Source organism: Salmo salar, chromosome ssa19, assembly GCF_905237065.1.
Source record: "Salmo salar chromosome ssa19, Ssal_v3.1, whole genome shotgun sequence".
NCBI classification, from domain to species: Eukaryota; Metazoa; Chordata; class Actinopteri; order Salmoniformes; family Salmonidae; genus Salmo; species Salmo salar.
The window spans coordinates 5,594,548-5,602,172 of record NC_059460.1 but is presented as its reverse complement, the minus strand read 5'-3'; positions in this window follow the sequence as shown (position 1 = coordinate 5,602,172).

The following is a 7,625-nucleotide window of genomic DNA, read 5'->3' as shown; positions in this document are numbered from 1 at the left end:
GACACTGTCCTCTGAAGCAGTACTTACCAGATTAAATTGCATGACTCCACCCCCTCAATCTGCAACAGATGCACGTTGTAGTAGAAAAATAAGTAAGCCAACAACAACGTTCGTAGCAATTAAAGATATTTAAAAAATGTATTTCACCTTTATTTAACCAGGTAGGCTAGTTGAGAACAAGTTCTCATTTACAACTGCGACCTGGCCAAGATAAAGCACAGCGACCTGGCCAAGATAAAGCACAGCAGTTCGACACATACAGCAACACAGAGTTACACATGGACTAAACAAACATACAGTCAATAATACAGTAGAAAAAAAGAAAAATCTATATACAGTGAGTGCAAATGAGGTAAGATAGGCCATGGTGGCGAAGTAATTACAATATAGCAATTAGACACTGGAATGGTAGATGTGCAGAAGATGAATGTGCAAATAGAGATACTGGGGTGCAAGGAGCAAGATAAATACAGTATGGGTATGAGGTAGTTGGATGGCCTGTTTACAGATAGGCTATGTACAGGTGCAATGATCTGTGAGCTGCTCTGACAGCTGGTGCTTAAAGCTAGTAAGGGAGATATGGGTCCCCAGCTTCAGTGATTTTTGCAGTTCGTTCCAGTTATTGGCATCAGAGAACTGGAAGGAAAGGCGGCCAAAGTAGGAATTGGCTTTGGGGGTGACCAGTGAGATATACCTGCTGGAGCGCGTGCTACGGGTGGGTGCTGCTATGGTGACCAGTGAGCTGAGATAAGGTGGGGCTTTACCTAGCAGAGACTTGTAGATGACCTGGAGCCAGTGGGTTTGGCGATAAGTATGAAGCGATGACCAGCCAACGAGAGCGTACAGGTCACAGTGGTGGGTAATATATGGGGCTTTGGTGACAAAACGGATGGCACTGTGATAGACTGCATCCAATTTGTTGAGTAGAGTGTTGGTGGCTATTTTGTAAATGACATCGCCGAAGTCGAGGATCGGTAGGATGGTCAGTTTTACGAGGGTATGTTTGGCAGCATGAGTGAATGATGCTTTGTTGCGAAATAGGAAGCCGATTCTAGATTTAATTTTGGATTGGAGATGTTAATGTGAGTCTGGAAGGAGAGTTTACAGTCTACCCAGACACCTAGGTATTTGTAGTTGTCCACATATTCTAAGTCAGAACCGTCCAGAGTAGTGATGCTGGACGGGCGGGCAGTGATCGGTTGAAGAGCATGCATTTAGTTTTACTTGTATTTAGGAGCAGTTGGAGGCCACGGAAGGAGTGTTGTATGGCATTGAAGCTCGTCTGGAGGTTAGTTAAAACTTCTTTGGGATAGGAGGCAGTATTTTCACTGCCGGATAAAAAACGTACCTGATTTAATCTGGTTACTACTCCTGCCCAGAAACAGTGTAAAATGGTTGATTGTTTGAGAAAATTTAATTGTGGTATTTTAGTTGGTTTTGTATTTCGCGCCGTGCGATGCCATTGGCTGTTGGCTTGGGGTTCCGCAGGCGGAACGGGGTTCCGCAGGCGGAACAGGGTTCCGCTAGCGGAACGTCTGTCCTCAACAGGTTAACACAGTGTCCAAAGAAGGTCCAGAAGTATGCATCGTTATTATTTTATATCAACAGGATTAAAGTCTTAAATTGTCTATTTTTGAAGGAGAGGACAGGGATGCAGATGTAGGAGTTTTAGGTGAGAAAGACAGAGAGAACAAGAGAGTGAAGGCGACCCAGCTCCAGTAGAGAAAGCAGCAGATACTGAATTTAGTTCAGGTGGTCTGCAGGAAGTGGTCTGTCAGGTGACAGGGGTGGCAGGAGGCTTCCTCACAAGCATACAGGAGGTGGTCTGTCAGGTGACAGGTGGCGGAAGGAGTCATCCTCACGAGCATAGAAGAAGCTCAGGTGTCAAAGGAAGCAGCATGTAGCAAAGGTGTCATGCAGGAGGCCATCATCCAATTGAAGGAGGTCTATAGTATAATAACAAATACACACACATTGAAGGAAAAATATCACAAAGTTAATCTCATACAGATGTTACTTTAAGAGAATACAACTCCTAGAAAAGAAGCTGTCAAAATCACAAAAAAACAAAAAAACAACAGCAAATGCAAAGTAGGCATAGTCATCTTATAGATTGGAATAACAAAAAAATAGTTGACAAAACCCCTTAGCAGTCTCTGGGCAAAAACTGGCATTGTGCAAGTACTAAGAGTCGTCTTACTTAGATCTAGTGCCTTTGATTTCATCCTGGAAGGCCATGTCGAGCATGTCTACCCCTTATAGAAAAAATTATAAAGAAATGCACCCTGTGTAGAATGCGAGCACAGCTTAGAAAAAAACATGGTGAAGTTAACTAACCAAAAACCATAGCACAGCAAAAACTGTTTCACCGGATAGTACTTTCCTTTTGGTGCCTGGACTCTCCTGTCTCACTATCCTGGTGAAGAGAACAAAAACAAACAGAGAAAAGGGGAGTCATCCATTCCCTTTATCCCAGGGATCATCAACTAGATTCAGCTGTGTGCCAATTTTTTCTTGAGCAGATGGTTGGGGGACCGGAATATAATTACAAATAATTTGTAGACTGCAAATTGACTGGAAGAAGCCCCAAAAAATAAAATGTTTGAATAAAATAATAATTCAAACCTTGCTTACAATTGTATACGATCAGGTGTCTATTATGCATGAGAATACATTTGTCACACCCTGATCTGTTTCACCTGTCCTTGTGATTGTCTCCACCCCCTCCAGGTGTCGCTTGTTTTCCCCAGTGTATTTATCTCTGTGTTTCCTGTCTCTCTGTGCCAGTTCGTCTTGTATGTTCCAAGTCAACCAGCGGTTTTCCCGTACTCCTGCCTTTTGCTCTTCTCTTTTTTTCTAGTCCTCCCAGTTTTGACCCTTGCCTGTTCTGGACTCTGTATTCGCCTGCCTGACTATTCTGCCTGCCTTGACCACAAGCTTTTCTGCCACTCTGTACCTCCTGGACTCTGATCTGGTTTTGACCTTTTGCCTGTCCACGACTATTCTCTTGCCTACTCCTTTTGGATTATTAAACATTGTAAGACTCCCACCATCTGCCTCCGGTGTCTGCATCTGGGTCTCGCCTTGTGTTATGATAACATTAATAGATTCTTAAATAAAAATCACTTGGAGCTGATTTCCTGGTGTTTTCCAGTCTTATGTACAACAATAAAACATATATATTTTAAATTACCTCAACTTTGGGGGCCAAATAAAACCACCCATGTGCCAAATTCGGCCCGCGAGTTGGGGGAACAGTACTTTGTCATCACTGTCACTCAGAAACAAATTCCAATGTCCGCCTGGTAATGGTTCTGTTCAAAACAATTGTAGAATAATTTTGGTTCCAACACCTGGTTCTAGCTCTTTTGAAGTGTAACAATGCAGTACTGTAGAGAGTGCATTCATTCATACAAATGCTGTTCGTCCGTGCTCATCCATGTTCTAGCGATTTGTAGCTCTACGAGTAAACATAACTTACGTCCTGTTCTCTCTCAGATGTGCGGTCCTGAATGATTAGCTAGCTAGACTAGCTAGTTACTCTGCTATTTTTCTGACACGTGCAGAATCGTATTTGTTGCGCTACAGCAACATTAGCTAGCTAACGTTAGCTGAGAAATATATAATATTGTATATATTAAGCTAGCTACTATTTCTCTCTTCTTGCCAATGAGAAATTTGTACGTATTAAGAGAAGAGTAACAGGTTAGCTATTAATAACCTCACTCAATTATATTTCACCAATAGTCTCCAGTATTGATTCGCAAAATGACAATTGTTAAAACCTGTTAGGGCTAGGGGGCAGTATTGACACGGCTGGATAAAAAAACATACCCGATTTAATCTGGTTACCACTCCTACCCAGTAACTAGAATATGCATATACTTATTACATATGGATAGAAAACACCCTACATTTTCTAAAACTGTTTGAATGGTGTCTGTGAGTATAACAGAACTCATTTGGCAGGCAAAACCCTGAGACATTTTCTGACAGGAAGTGGATACCTGATGTGTTGTATTACCTTTAAACCTATCCCATTGAAAAACACAGGGGCTGAGGAATATTTTGGCACTTCCTATTGCTTCCACTAGATGTCACCAGCCTTTACAAAGTGTTTTGAGTCTTCTGGAGGGAGATCTGACCGAACAAGAGCCATGGAACGATGATGGCCCATTAGACACCTGGCGCGCGAGTTCATGTTGGGTACCCTCGTTCCAATACGTTATAAAAGAGTATGCATTCGTCCACCTTGAATATTATTCATGTTCTGGTTAAAAAAGGCCCTAATGATTTATGCTATACAACGTTTGACATGTTTGAACGAACGTAAATATATTTTTTCCCCTCGTTCATGACGAGAAGTCCGGCTGGCTTAGATCATGTGCTAACAAGACGGAGATTTTTGGACATAAATGATGAGCTTTTTTGAACAAAACTACATTCGTTATGGACCTGTGATACCTGGAAGTGACATCTGATGAAGAGAATCAAAGGTAATGGATTATTTACATAGTATTTTCGATTTTAGATCTCCCCAACATGACGTCTAGTCTGTATCGCAACGCGTATTTTTCTGGGCGCAGTGCTCAGATTATTGCAAAGTGTGATTTCCCAGTAAGGTTATTTTTAAATCTGGCAAGTTGATTACGTTCAAGAGATGTAAATCTATAATTCTTTAAATGACAATATAATATTTTACCAATGTTTTCTAATTTTAATTATTTAATTAGTGGTGCTGACTTGACTGCCGGTTATTGGAGGGAAACGATTTCCTCAACATCAATGCCATAGTAAAACGCTGTTTTTGGATATAAATATGAACTTGATAGAACTAAAAATGCATGCATTGTCTAACATAATGTCCTAGGAGTGTCATCTGATGGAGATTGTAAAAGGTTAGTGCATCATTTTAGCTGGTTTTATGGTTTTGGTGACCCTGTCTTTGAATTGACAAAACATTACACACAACTCTTGTAAATGTACTGTCCTAACATACTCTAAATTTATGCTTTCGCCGTAAAACCTTTTTGAAATCGTAAAACGTGGTTAGATTAAGGAGATGTTTATCTTTCAAAGGGTGTAAAATAGTTGTATGTTTGAAAAATTTGAATTTTGACATTTATTTGGATTCAAATTTGCCGCTCTTGAAATGCACCTGCTGTTGATGTAGTGCACCACGGGTGGCACGCTAGCGTCCCACCTAGCCCATAGAGGTTTTTTAACTAGTCCTCAGCTAGTTTCTTGCATGTGCAGAGCCCAGCTAATTTAACGTTATTGATTTAACTGTTAGCTAACTTAATGTTACTGTTACTATTCCTCAGCGTGTTTTAACGGAAAATAGCTAGCCAAACAGTTAACGCCCACTAAAAAAGTTTTAATATCTAATTTATATAACATTAAACTATATATTTGTAACTTTTCCATCTTGGTGGCGTTATAACAGTCTCAACAACGAATAGTTAAAGTTAGCTACATCAAATCAAGTGTTGAAGTCCCTCTTCAAATCTCCAGTCCAACGTCTGCATCTCATTTTGAACTTCATTTGAATATGATGACGATGTATTTTATTGACGTCACTAAGCCATTAGTGAGAATTTTCCAGAACGTGTGGCAATTATTTATTTCAGAAGAGCTAGCAAGACTAGTGCACTCCATATGTGCTCTGGGTCATTAGACACCATTAGAGATGCACCTGTCTGGGGAGTGGACATGACTGGTTATTTCTGTAACTGTGTTATGGCCTAATATGTACTGTTGCTTACACCTTTTGGGACTTTTCCAGAACGTGGGTGTTACCTTCAGAGGAGCTAGCAGGATGACATGTCTGGTTATTTCTATCGGCTGTTGCTATGGTCCTACATGCATGCACCTATCTTAGTCGAGAACATGTCTGTATTTTTTAACTATTGGTGTGGCTCTAAAGTTTCCATGCCCTAATATGAAACCAAACTAAAATTAGTGTAAGGCAATAAGATAACGGTGGCTCTGGTATTTGTGAAATATTATTGACTGAATATTTCCACGACACCATCTGACCGACATCTGATAGACCAATAAACGCGACTTTGAAAAACCCATCTCAACACTTGATCCCACCTACTCGGCTCACTTGCCTCCCATTGGAAAGGACAGGATGTGGTCTATTTTAGTTGTGGCTGTGGAAGATACATAGGTTGCATTCCAAACACTTAAAAGACACACCCTATTCCCTCAGCCCTCAAATTAAGTGGACACTTATGATGACGTATCATGACGTCTGCCGAGTATACACTTGAGGGGCGAGGGAGGAAGGAATGATTTTTAAATGGACTGCCGGTGCCCGGAAATTTGTCATCCGTTCATTACGCGATGATTGTGTTTTCAGCCACCGGTAGCTTGTGGGTGCTTTATATGCGCTGCAGTCAATTATGATTGCATGTCTACTTAAATTAACTTTATAATTATTAATATACACCTACTGTATGATAGCTAGCATATTAATTCGCTAACTAATGTTAGCCTGCCTAGCTGGAACTTCTGAAGAAGGAAAATGTTTCCAAAAGTTAACCATACAAAAACATCATTACTTTTACGAGACGTGTTTGTGCCATCATGTGCATTAGTAGCACAATTTATAACCTTTTTAAATTCGTTTTTACTTACTTGTATGTTGACTTATTGTCACACCCTGACCATAGAGACCCCTCTGGGTTCTCTATAGTGTTTTAGGTCAGGGCGTGACTAGGGGAGTTTCTAGGTATTATATTTCTATGTTGGTGTGTGTGTATGGTTCCCAATTAGAGGCAGCTGAATATCGTTACCTCTAATTGGGGATCATACTTAGTGTGTCCTTTTTCCCACCTGCTATGTGGGATATTGTTTTGTATGAGTGCGCTACGTATTTCATGATCGTTATAGCGCTGTTGTTTTGGAAGCTTCACTATCATTAAAATGTGGAACTCTACTCACACTGCGCCTTGGTCCAATTATTCATACGACGGTCGTGACACTTATCCATATACATTTACATTTAAGTCCTTTAGCAGATGCTCTTATCCAGAGCGACTTACAAATTGGTGCATTCACCTTATGATATCCAGTGGAACAACCACTTTACAATAGTGCATCTAAATCTTTTAAGGGGGGGGGTGGGGTTAGAAGGATTACTTTATCCTATCCTAGGTATTCCTTAAAGAGGTGGGGTTTCAGGTGTCTCCGGAAGGTGGTGATTGACTCCGCTGTCCTGGCATCGTGAGGGAGCTTGTTCCACCATTGGGGTGCCAGAGCAGCGAACAGTTTTGACTGGGCTGAGCGGGAACTGTGCTTCCTCAGAGGTAGGGAGGCGAGCAGGCCAGAGGTGGATGAACGCAGTGCCCTTGTTTGGGTATAGGGCCTGATCAGAGCCTGAAGGTACGGAGGTGCTGTTCCCCTCACTGCTCCGTAGGCAAGCACCATGGTCTTGTAGCGGATGCGAGCTTCAACTGGAAGCCAGTGGAGAGAGCGGAGGAGCGGGGTGACGTGAGAGAACTTGGGAAGGTTGAACACCAGACGGGCTGCGGCGTTCTGGATGAGTTGTAGGGGTTTAATGGCACAGGTAGGGAGCCCAGCCAACAGCGAGTTGCAGTAATCCAGACGGGAGATGA